Raw genomic sequence first — 14,991 nt, 5'->3', positions numbered from 1 at the left:
ATGCTACAATATATAACTGCACCCCAACATAAAGAACCATGCTACAATATATAACTGCACCCCAACATAAAGAACGATGCTACAATATATAACTGCACCCCAACATAAAGAACGATGCTACAATATATAACTGCACCCCAACATAAAGAACCATGCTACAATATATAACTACACCCCAACATAAAGAACCATGCTACAATATATAACTGCACCCCAACATAAAGAACGATGCTACAATATATAACTGCACCCCAACATAAAGAACGATGCTACAATATATAACTGCACCCCAACATAAAGAAAGATGCTACAATATATAACTGCACCCCAACATAAAGAACGATGCTACAATATATAACTGCACCCCAACATAAAGAACTATGCTACAATATATAACTGCACCCCAACATAAAGAACGATGCTACAATATATAACTGCACCCCAACATAAAGAACGATGCTACAATATATATAACTGCACCCCAACATAAAGAACCATGCTACAATATATAACTGTACCCCAACATAAAGAACTATGCTACAATATATAACTGCACCCCAACATAAAGAACCATGCTACAATATATAACTGCACCCCAACATAAAGAACCATGCTACAATATATAACTGCACCCCAACATAAAGAACCATGCTACAATATATAACTGCACCCCAACATACAGAACCATGCTACAATATATAACTGCACCCCAACATACAGAACCATGCTACAATATATAACTGCACCCCAACATAAAGAACCATGCTACAATATATAACTGCATCCCAACATAAAGAACGATGCTACAATATATAACTGCACCCCAACATAAAGAACTATGCTACAATATATAACTGCACCCCAACATAAAGAACTATGCTACAATATATAACTGCACCCCAACATAAAGAACCATGCTACAATATATAACTGCATCCCAACATAAAGAACGATGCTACAATATATAACTGCACCCCAACATAAAGAACTATGCCACAATATATAACTGTACCCCAACATAAAGAACTATGCTACAATATATAACTGCATCCCAACATAAAGAACGATGCTACAATATATAACTGCACCCCAACATACAGAACCATGCTACAATATATAACTGTACCCCAACATAAAGAACTATACTACAATATATAACTGCACCCCAACATAAAGAACCATGCTACAATATATAACTGCACCCCAACATAAAGAACGATGCTACAATATATAACTGCACCCCAACATAAAGAACTATGCTACAATATATAACTGTACCCCAACATAAAGAACTATGCTACAATATATAACTGCACCCCAACATAAAGAACGATGCTACAATATATAACTGCACCCCAACATAAAGAACTATGCTACAATATATAACTGCACCCCAACATAAAGAACCATGCTACAATATATAACTGCACCCCAACATAAAGAACGATGCTACAATATATAACTGCACCCCAACATAAAGAGCTATGCTACAATATATAACTACACCCCAACATAAAGAACAATGCTACAATATATAACTGTACCCCAACATAAAGAACTATGCTACAATATATAACTACACCCCAACATAAAGAACAATGCTACAATATATAACTGCACCCCAACATAAAGAACAATGCTACAATATATAACTGTACCCCAACATAAAGAACTATGCTACAATATATAACTGCACCCCAACATAAAGAACTATGCTACAATATATAACTGCACCCCAACATAAAGAACTATGCTACAATATATAACTGCACCCCAACATAAAGAACCATGCTACATTATATAACTGCACCCCAACATAAAGAACAATGCTACAATATATAACTGCACCCCAACATAAAGAACGATGCTACAATATATAACTGCACCCCAACATAAAGAGCTATGCTACAATATATAACTACACCCCAACATAAAGAACAATGCTACAATATATAACTGCACCCCAACATAAAGAACTATGCTACAATATATAACTGCACCCCAACATAAAGAACAATGCTACAATATATAACTGTACCCCAACATAAAGAACTATGCTACAATATATAACTGCACCCCAACATAAAGAACGATGCTACAATATATAACTGCACCCCAACATAAAGAACTATGCTACAATATATAACTGCACCCCAACATAAAGAACCATGCTACAATATATAACTGCACCCCAACATAAAGAACCATGCTACAATATATAACTGCACCCCAACATAAAGAACCATGCCACAATATATAACTGTACCCCAACATAAAGAACTATGCTACAATATATAACTGCATCCCAACATAAAGAACGATGCTACAATATATAACTGCACCCCAACATACAGAACCATGCTACAATATATAACTGTACCCCAACATAAAGAACTATACTACAATATATAACTGCACCCCAACATAAAGAACCATGCTACAATATATAACTGCGCCCCAACATAAAGAACGATGCTACAATATATAACTGCACCCCAACATAAAGAACTATGTTACAATATATAACTGTACCCCAACATAAAGAACTATGCTACAATATATAACTGCACCCCAACATAAAGAACGATGCTACAATATATAACTGCACCCCAACATAAAGAACTATGCTACAATATATAACTGCACCCCAACATAAAGAACCATGCTACATTATATAACTGCACCCCAACATAAAGAACAATGCTACAATATATAACTGCACCCCAACATAAAGAACGATGCTACAATATATAACTGCACCCCAACATAAAGAACTATGCTACAATATATAACTGTACCCCAACATAAAGAACTATGCTACAATATATAACTGCACCCCAACATAAAGAACGATGCTACAATATATAACTGCACCCCAACATAAAGAACTATGCTACAATATATAACTGCACCCCAACATAAAGAACCATGCTACATTATATAACTGCACCCCAACATAAAGAACAATGCTACAATATATAACTGCACCCCAACATAAAGAACTATGCTACAATATATAACTGCACCCCAACATAAAGAACTATGCTACAATATATAACTGTACCCCAACAAAGAACTATGCTACAATATATAACTGCACCCCAACATAAAGAACTATGCTACAATATATAACTGCATCCCAACATAAAGAACTATGCTACAATATATAACTGCACCCCAACATAAAGAACTATGCTACAATATATATCTGCACCCCAACATAAAGAACTATGCCACAATATATAACTGTACCCCAACATAAAGAACTACGCTACAATATATAACTACAACCCAACATAAAGAACCATGCTACATTATATAACTGCACCCCAACATAAAGAACAATGCTACAATATATAACTGCACCCCAACATAAAGAACTATGCTACAATATATAACTGCACCCCAACATAAAGAACTATGCTACAATATATAACTGCACCCCAACATAAAGAACTATGCTACAATATATAACTGCATCCCAACATAAAGAACTATGCTACAATATATAACTGCACCCCAACATAAAGAACTATGCTACAATATATAACTGCACCCCAACATAAAGAACTATGCCACAATATATAACTGTACCCCAACATTAAGAACTACGCTACAATATATAACTACAACCCAACATAAAGAACTATGCTACAATATATAACTGTACCCCAACATAAAGAACTATGCTACAATATATAACTGCACACCAACATAAAGAACGATGCTACAATATATAACTGCACCCCAACATAAAGAACTATGCTACAATATATAACTGCACTCCAACATAAAGAACTATGCTACAATATATAACTGCACCCCAACATAAAGAACGATGCTACAATATATAACTGCACCCCAACATAAAGAACTATGCTACAATATATAACTGCACTCCAACATAAAGAACTATGCTACAATATATAACTGCACCCCAACATAATGAACTATGCTACAATATATAACTGCACCCCAACATAAAGAACCATGCTACAATATATAACTGCACCCCAACATAAAGAACAATGCTACAATATATAACTGTACCCCAACATAAAGAACCATGCTACAATATATAACTGCACACCAACATAAAGAACGATGCTACAATATATAACTGCACCCCAACATAAAGAACTATGCTACAATATATAACTGCACTCCAACATAAAGAACTATGCTACAATATATAACTGCACCCCAACATAATGAACTATGCTACAATATATAACTGCACCCCAACATAAAGAACCATGCTACAATATATAACTGCACCCCAACATAAAGAACCATGCTACAATATATAACTGTACCCCAACATAAAGAACGATGCTACAATATATAACTGCACCCCAACATAAAGAACTATGCTACAATATATAACTGCACCCCAACATAAAGAACCATGCTACAATATATAACTGCACCCCAACATAAAGAACCATGCTACAATATATAACTGCACCCCAACATAAAGAACGATGCTACAATATATAACTGCACCCCAACATAAAGAACTATGCTACAATATATAACTGTACCCCAACATAAAGAACTATGCTACAATATATAACTGCACCCCAACATAAAGAACGATGCTACAATATATAACTGCACCCCAACATAAAGAACTATGCTACAATATATAACTGCACCCCAACATAAAGAACCATGCTACATTATATAACTGCACCCCAACATAAAGAACAATGCTACAATATATAACTGCACCCCAACATAAAGAACTATGCTACAATATATAACTGCACCCCAACATAAAGAACTATGCTACAATATATAACTGTACCCCAACAAAGAACTATGCTACAATATATAACTGCACCCCAACATAAAGAACTATGCTACAATATATAACTGTACCCCAACATAAAGAACTATGCTACAATATATAACTGCACCCCAACATAAAGAACTATGCTACAATATATAACTGCACCCCAACATAAAGAACTATGCTACAATATATAACTGCATCCCAACATAAAGAACTATGCTACAATATATAACTGCATCCCAACATAAAGAACTATGCTACAATATATAACTGCACCCCAACATAAAGAACTATGCTACAATATATAACTGCACCCCAACATAAAGAACTATGCCACAATATATAACTGTACCCCAACATAAAGAACTACGCTACAATATATAACTACAACCCAACATAAAGAACTATGCTACAATATATAACTGTACCCCAACATAAAGAACTATGCTACAATATATAACTGCACACCAACATAAAGAACGATGCTACAATATATAACTGCACCCCAACATAAAGAACTATGCTACAATATATAACTGCACTCCAACATAAAGAACTATGCTACAATATATAACTGCATCCCAACATAAAGAACTATGCTACAATATATAACTGCACCCCAACATAAAGAACTATGCTACAATATATAACTGCACTCCAACATAAAGAACTATGCTACAATATATAACTGCACCCCAACATAATGAACTATGCTACAATATATAACTGCACCCCAACATAAAGAACCATGCTACAATATATAACTGCACCCCAACATAAAGAACAATGCTACAATATATAACTGTACCCCAACATAAAGAACCATGCTACAATATATAACTGCACACCAACATAAAGAATGATGCTACAATATATAACTGCACCCCAACATAAAGAACTATGCTACAATATATAACTGCACTCCAACATAAAGAACTATGCTACAATATATAACTGCACCCCAACATAATGAACTATGCTACAATATATAACTGCACCCCAACATAAAGAACCATGCTACAATATATAACTGCACCCCAACATAAAGAACCATGCTACAATATATAACTGCACCCCAACATAAAGAACCATGCTACAATATATAACTGCACCCCAACATACAGAACCATGCTACAATATATAACTGTACCCCAAAATAAAGAACTATGCTACAATATATAACTACAACCCAACATAAAGAACTATGCTACAATATATAACTGCACCCCAACATAAAGAACGATGCTACAATATATAACTGCACCCCAACATAAAGAACTATGCTACAATATATAACTGTACCCCAACATAAAGAACTATGCTACAATATATAACTGTACCCCAACATAAAGAACGATGCTACAATATATAACTGCACCCCAACATAAAGAACTATGCTACAAAATATAACTGTACCCCAACATAAAGAATTATGCTACAATACATAGCTGCACCCCAACATAAAGAACAATGCTACAATATATAACTGCACCCCAACATAAAGAACGATGCTACAATATATAACTACACCCCAACATAAAGAATGATGCTACAATATATAACCGTAATGATACAACTATACCACACAATATATAACTGCACCCCAACATAAAGAATTATGCTACAATATATAACCGTAATGATACAACTATACCACACAATATATAACTGTACCCTAAATGATACAGCTATACCACACAATATATAACTGTACCCTAAATGATACAACTATACCACACAATATATAACTGTTCCCTAAATGATACAACTATACCACACAATATATAACTGTACCCTAAATGATACAACTATACCACACAATATATAACTGTACCCTAAATGATACAACTATACCACACAATATATAACTGTACCCTAAATGATACAACTATACCACACAATATATAACTGTACCCTAAATGATACAACTATACCACACAATATATAACTGTACCCAAAATGATACAACTATACCACATAATATATAACTGTACCCCAAATGACACAACTATACCACACAATATATAACTGTACCCTAAATGATACAATTATTTCACATCAATATATAACCGTACCCTAAATGATACAACATACCACAAATTATGTAAGTGTACCCCTGACCATACCTTCTTTAGAATGTAAGCTTTCACGAGTAGGGCCCTAGTCCCTCATTTCTTAATTTAATATCCTCTACTTCCCAAATCCTGCAGTTCTCTGCCACCTTGATACTTATCTCAGTGTCGTCTACTGGTGTAGTTATGTTTAGTTACCCTGTACTTGTCCGATATTGTCTTCAACTGTAAGTCACTGTTTTCCTGTTTTGATTATGTGCATATGTACTCTGTAATTGGGCGCTACGGAACCCTTGTGGTGCCATACTGTACCCCCAACTACATGACACCATAACTGTACCCCAGATTACATATCTGTAACATCCTCCTATATAACTGTGGCCAACACTACAAAACGATACATCATTTTACCCCAGACACAAAGGGTCATTCCGACCTGATCGCATGCTAGGTTTTTTCGCTATGGTGTGATCAGGTCAGAACTGCGCATGCGTATGCACCGCAATGCACAGGCGCATCGTTCGGGTACAAAGCGGATTGTTGCTGAGCGATGGATTTAACAAAGAATTAATTCGCACAGTCGATCGCAAGGAGAGTGACAGCAAGAAGGCGTTTATGGGTGGCAACTGACCGTTTTCTGGGAGTGGTTGGAAAAACGCAGGCGTGTCCAAGCGTTTGCAGGGCGGGTGTCTGACGTCAATTCCAGACACGAACAGGATGAAGTGATCGCAGCGGCTGAGTAAGCTCTGGCCAACTCAGAAACTGCACAAAACTTTTTTGTACCGCTCGGCTGCACAAGCGTTCGCACACTTGCAATGGAAAATACACTCCCCTATAGGCGGCGACTAGTTGATCGCAGCGCTGCAAAAAGTAGCTAGCGAGCAATCAACTCAGAATGACCCCATTTATACTGTACCCTCAGCTAAATAAATGTGCCCCAAACGATGCTATATATATATATATATATATATATATATATATAAATAGAAGAGCTGGCACTCCACACTGTACATACAAACACTTTGCGCCCGGTGTTCTCCAGGTGAATTCGGCCAAAGCGGTCAGTCACCTTGAATATCTCAAAGTAGGCGGCACTCATGACGACTTGAAATGGTCACACGGACCCCAACATTTAGTTCAACGTTTCAATCTTGTTATCAGATTTTCGTCAGGACAAAGGCAAGTAAAACAATCTTGTCTTAAATACACCCACCAAGTGAAAACACGCCCCAGCCCGTCACAGACGCGGCCTGAATGACGTCATAACAAACATGTGAAAACCATCGCCACAATTACATACATACAATGATCACAGAAAGAACATTTAACAAGTAACTGATTTCACTCATATCAAGCCAAATTGCAACATTTTTAAATTCAGGCCGCGTCTGTTACGGGCTGGGGCGTGTTTTCACTTGGTGGGTGTATTTAAAACAAGATTGTTTTACTTGACTTCGTCCTGACGAAAATCTGATAACAAGATTGAAACGTTGAACTAAATGTTGGGGTCCGTGTGATCATTTCAAGTCGTCGTGAGTGCCGCCTACTGCGATAAATATATATAAAGCAGAGAAGAGGCAGTACTCAGAGGCTGGTAAATGAAAACAAACGTGTATTTTGTGCTGTGAAAAGGCATTGATCACCATTGTCGTGCAGAATAATGTCCCAGGTTAGTGATCGGGTATAATTCCGGACTGAGGTAGTTTCTGATTGGTTCCCATGTTAGCATGCTGAATACCTTTGGAGTAGGGTTGTTGTTGTATAACATTTTGTTCTAATGATGCCAGGAGCGGATCTAGGCACAGGCGAGCAGGGGGCGCCCGCTGCCCACCTGCATCCTTTATCTTACTCCCCGGCTGCAGCAGGCGCCATTGACAGACACTAGAGATCGTAACTGACCTGTAGTGTCTGTGCGGCTCTATGGGAGAGAGGAGGGGGCGGTGAGAGAAGGAGCAGCAGCGGCAGCAGCAGTCGGGAAGCAGGAGCGGGGCTGGTAAGTATTGGGTTTTTTTTTTGTGTGTGTGTGTAAGCGGCAATACTGGGGGCAAAGCTACAGGGGGCACAACTACTGGGGCAAACCTACTGGGGCCACAGCTAAGCTACAGGGGGCAAACCTACTGGTAGCACAGCTAAGCTACAGGGGGCAAACCTACTTGGGGCACAGTTACAGGGGGCAAAGCTAAACTACAGGGGGCACAACAATTGGGGGGAAACCTACTGGGGGCACAGCTACAGGGGTCACAGCTAAGCTATAGGGGGCACAACTACTGGGGGCACAGCTACTCGGGGCAAATCTACTGGGGGCACAGCTACTGGGGGCAAAGCTAAACTACAGGGGGCACAACTACTGGGGCAAACCTACTGAGGGGGCACAGCTACAGGGGGCACAACTGTGGCCACACCTCTTCCATATGAAGCCACGCTCCTATTTTTTTTTTTACTTTCGCCCTGTGCCCCACAAGGTCTAGAACCGGCCCTGAGTGACACATTAGGTGGTGCTCTTTGAGCATCTAATATCATAACTGTTTTGACTGTTGGGGGTATTTTGCCTCCCTTACCAAGCGCAGAGGATTGCTAGATATCTAGACAGGACCTTATATGATATTCTCTTATTTGAGCACATTGTATAACTCTTTTAAAGGGTTAACAGTAATGCGCTAACATGTTTCAATGTTTGTTTTTGTTACACAGCGTTACCATGGTCACGCGGCTGGCTGGTTGCCGTGATGTCACTTCCACATCATGTAAAGCGCTGGGCAGGAAGTCCGGATGGCGTGGCCGTGGTGAATGCCGGTGGGGGGATGTCTGGAGGGGGGTAAGTTTGTCTATTTAAATGCTTCACTGTTACTTTTGCACTTGTCCTGAAGACAGGGAGGTGGTCCTCGAAACGTTGATAGCACAAAATACACGTTTGTTTTGATTTACCAGCCTCCGAGTGCCGCCTCTTCTCTGCTTCATATCTTATAAGGGCTGCGGCCCTTGGGGAGGGCACCAGAGCAAGCTGCATCCCGTGGGGGGTGCCCAGAGTGCCAAAGTTATATTGGCTATATATATATATATATATATATATATATATAAAGGCACTCGCTTTTCCAACTCATTGGAAAAGCAAAACAAGCCAGCACTCTTCCTGAGGAAGACCTGTATCGGTTGAAACAGCTGTTGGGCTGTGCCTGTATGTACACTTGTCGCCTTGATATGGAATAAATCTTCTTTGTTTTCTCATCTAAACCGTGAGTGCTGGCTTGTTTTGCTTTTTCCAATGAGCTGGAAAAGCGAGTGCCTTTATGTTATTTTACTGCCTTGCACCATCTATTCATTCTGTACTATGGTTTTGAGTGCTGTCATTTTTGCTCTTTTATATATATATATATATATATATATATATATATATATGGAAAAGACAGCACTCAGTAAAAGATATACCCAACAAAACAAATGGTGGTGCAAGGTCAAAAAAGGGTTAATATTGACACTCACTTTTGCCAGGTAATGAAAAAAGAATATGCCAGCACTCACTTTTAAAGATTAAATATGATTATTTAGTCCATTGCATGTACATTACATGGACCGCTTTAAGCACTGACAGTAACAGTCCCCGGCACAGTAATAGTCCCCGACACAGTAACAATCCCCGACACAGTAACAGTCCCCGACACAGTAACAGTCCCCGACACAGTAACAGTCCCTGACACAGTAACAATCCCGACACAGTAACAATCCCCGACACAGTAACAGTCCCCGACACAGTAACAATCCCCGACACAGTAACAATCCCGACACAGTAACAGTCCCCGACACAGTAACAATCCCCGACACAGTAACAGTCCCCGACACAGTAACAGTCCCCGACACAGTAACAGTCCCCGACACAGTAACAATCCCCGACACAGTAACAATCTCCGACACAGTAACAATCCCCGACACAGTAACAATCCCCGACACAGTAACAATCCCAGACACAGTATCAGTCCCTGACACAGTAACAGTCCCTGACACAGTAACAGTCCCTGACACAGTAACAGTCCCCGACACAGTAACAGTCCCCGACACAGTAACAATCCCCGACACAGTAACAATCCCCGACACAGTAACAGTCCCTGACACAGTAACAATCCCCGACACAGTAACAATCCCGACACAGTAACAATCCCCGACACAGTAACAATCCCCGACACAGTAACAGTCCCCGACACAGTAACAGTCCCCGACACAGTAACAATCCCGACACAGTAACAATCCCCGACACAGTAACAGTCCCTGACACAGTAACAATCCCCGACACAGTAACAATCCCCGACACAGTAACAATCCCCGACACAGTAACAGTCCCCGACACAGTAACAGTCCCCGACACAGGAACAATCCCGACACAGTAACAATCCCCGACACAGTAACAGTCCCTGACACAGTAACAATCCCGACACAGTAACAATCCCCGACACAGTAACAGTCCCCGACACAGTAACAATCCCCGACACAGTAACAGTCCCTGACACAGTAACAATCCCCGACACAGTAACAGTCCCTGACACAGTAACAGTCCCCGACACAGTAACAATCCCCGACACAGTAACAGTCCCTGACACAGTAACAGTCCCTGACACAGTAACAATCCCGACACAGTAACAATCCCCGACACAGTAACAGTCCCTGACACAGTAACAATCCCCGACACAGTAACAATCCCCGACACAGTAACAATCCCCGACACAGTAACAGTCCCCGACACAGTAACAGTCCCCGACACAGTAACAATCCCCGACACAGTAACAATCCCCGACACAGTAACAGTCCCCGACACAGTAACAGTCCCCGACACAGTAACAATCCCCGACACAGTAACAGTCCCTGACACAGTAACAGTCCCTGACACAGTAACAATCCCCGACACAGTAACAGTCCCTGACACAGTAACAATCCCCGACACAGTAACAGTCCCCGACACAGTAACAATCCCCGACACAGTAACAGTCCCCGACACAGTAACAGTCCCCGACACAGTAACAATCCCGACACAGTAACAATCCCCGACACAGTAACAATCCCCGACACAGTAACAGTCCCCGACACAGTAACAGTCCCCGACACAGTAACAATCCCCGACACAGTAACAATCCCCGACACAGTAACAATCCCCGACACAGTAACAATCCCAGACACAGTATCAGTCCCTGACACAGTAACAGTCCCCGACACAGTAACAGTCCCTGACACAGTAACAATCCCCGACACAGTAACAATCCCCGACACAGTAACAGTCCCCGACACAGTAACAATCCCCGACACAGTAACAGTCCCTGACACAGTAACAGTCCCTGACACAGTAACAATCCCCGACACAGTAACAGTCCCTGACACAGTAACAATCCCCGACACAGTAACAGTCCCCGACACAGTAACAATCCCCGACACAGTAACAGTCCCTGACACAGTAACAGTCCCCGACACAGTAACAATCCCCGACACAGTAACAGTCCCCGACACAGTAACAGTCCCTGACCTTCTCCTGGACCCAGATTAATGATGATAATTTGTGATGTATCTCACTCATATTTCATCTGTCCAATAAACATTAAGTCCCAGGATAGCTGAGATCCAATAAGATATTTTTATAATATAATTACATTTATTTGTAACAGTGATTTATTATCTATATCTGATCAGGGAAGAATGACACTAATAGGGATATTATAAATAATTTATATTAATGTCTGAATGAGAAGACACTAATGAGGAGATACATAATAGATTATCTTCTGATCAAATAAACCTATCCTGACCGATATTATTATATATACATACTGCAGGCCGGGGGCACATATATCCTCCGGATAACCCTATCCTGACCAACACTATTATATATACATACAGCAGGCCGGGTGCACATATATCCTCCGGATAACCCTATCCTGACCAATATTATTATATATACATACAGCAGGCCGGGTGCATATATATCCTCCGGATAACCCTATCCTGACCAATATTATTATATATACATACAGCAGGCCAAGTGCACATATATCCTCCGGATAACCCTATCCTGACCAATATTATTATATATACATACAGCAGGCCGGGTGCTCAGATATCCTCCGGATAACCCTATCCTGACCAATATTATTATATATACATACAGCAGGCCGGGTGCACATATATCCTCCGGATAACCCTATCCTGACCAATATTATTATATATACATACAGCAGGCCGGGTGCACATATATCCTCCGGATAACCCTATCCTGACCAATATTATTATATATACATACAGCAGGCCGGGTGCACATATATCCTCCGGATAACCCTATCCTGACCGATATTATTATATATACATACAGAAGGCCGGGTGCACATATATCCTCCGGATAACCCTATCCTGACCAATATTATTATATATACATACAGCAGGCCGGGTGCACATATATCCTCCGGATAACCCTATCCTGACCAATATTATTATATATACATACAGCAGGCCGGGTGCACATATATCCTCCGGATAACCCTATCCTGACCAATATTATTATATATACATACAGCAGGCCGGGTGCACATATATCCTCCGGATAACCCTATCCTGACCAATATTATTATATATACATACAGCGGGCCGGGTGCACAGATATCCTCCGGATAACCCTATCCTGACCAATATTATTATATATACATACAGCAGGCCGGGTGCACATATATCCTCCGGATAACCCTATCCTGACCAATATTATTATATATACATACAGCGGGCCGGGTGCACATATATCCTCCGGATAACCCTATACTGACCAATATTATTATATATACATACAGCAGGCCGGGTGCACATATATCCTCCGGATAACTCTATCCTGACCAATATTATTATAAATACTTACAGCAGGCCGGGTGCACATATATCCTCCGGATAACCCTATCCTGACCAATATTATTATATATACATACAGCAGGCCGGGTGCACATATATCCTCCGGATAACCCTATCCTGACCAATATTATTATATATACATACAGCAGGCCGGGTGCACATATATCCTCCGGATAACCCATTCCTGACCAATACTATTATATATACATACAGCAGGCCGGGTGCACATATATCCTCCGGATAACCCTATCCTGACCAATATTATTATATATACATACAGCAGGCCAAGTGCACATATATCCTCCGGATAACCCTATCCTGACCAATATTATTATATATACATACAGCAGGCCGGGTGCACATATATCCTCCGGATAACCCTATCCTGACCAATATTATTATAAATACTTACAGCGGGCCGGGTGCACATATATCCTCCGGATAACCCATTCCTGACCAATATTATTATATATACATACAGCAGGCCGGGTGCACATATATCCTCCGGATAACCCTATCCTTACCAATATTATTATATATACATACAGCAGGCCGGGTGCACATATATCCTCCGGATAACCCTATCCTGACCAATATTATTATATATACATACAGCAGGCCGGGTGCACATATATCCTCCGGATAACCCTATCCTGACCGATATTATTATAAATACTTACAGCAGGCCGGGTGCACATATATCCTCCGGATAACCCTATCCTGACCAATACTATTATATATACATACAGCAGGCCGGGTGCACATATATCCTCCGGATAACCCTATCCTGACCAATATTATTATATATACATACAGCAGGCCGGGTGCACATATATCCTCCGGATAACCCTATCCTGACCAATATTATTATATATACATACAGCGGGCCGGGTGCACATATATCCTCCGGATAACCCTATCCTGAACAATATTATTATATATACATACAGCGGGCCGGGTGCACATATATCCTCCGGATAACCCTATCCTGACCAATACTATTATATATACATACAGCAGGCCGGGTGCACATATATCCTCCGGATAACCCTATCCTGACCGATATTATTATAAATACATACAGCAGGCCGGGTGCACATATATCCTCCGGATAACCCTATCCTGACCAATATTATTATATATACATACAGCAGGCCGGGTGCACATATATCCTCCGGATAACCCATTCCTGACCAATATTATTATAAATACATACAGCAGGCCGGGTGCACATATATCCTCCGGATAACCCTA

At 40.2% G+C, this 14,991-nt stretch overlaps 1 protein-coding gene across 1 annotated transcript in view; it reads right to left on the bottom strand.

The window, feature by feature from the left end:
- The window catches only part of SCTR (secretin receptor), a 109,210-nt gene that overhangs the window by 11,188 nt on the left and 83,031 nt on the right, over positions 1-14,991 (bottom strand). The gene's annotated exons all lie outside the window — the stretch shown is intronic.

The sequence above is a fragment of the Pseudophryne corroboree genome, chromosome 7 (assembly GCF_028390025.1).
Source record: "Pseudophryne corroboree isolate aPseCor3 chromosome 7, aPseCor3.hap2, whole genome shotgun sequence".
NCBI lineage: Eukaryota > Metazoa > Chordata > Amphibia > Anura > Myobatrachidae > Pseudophryne > Pseudophryne corroboree.
This window is presented reverse-complemented; position numbering and strand designations above follow the sequence as displayed.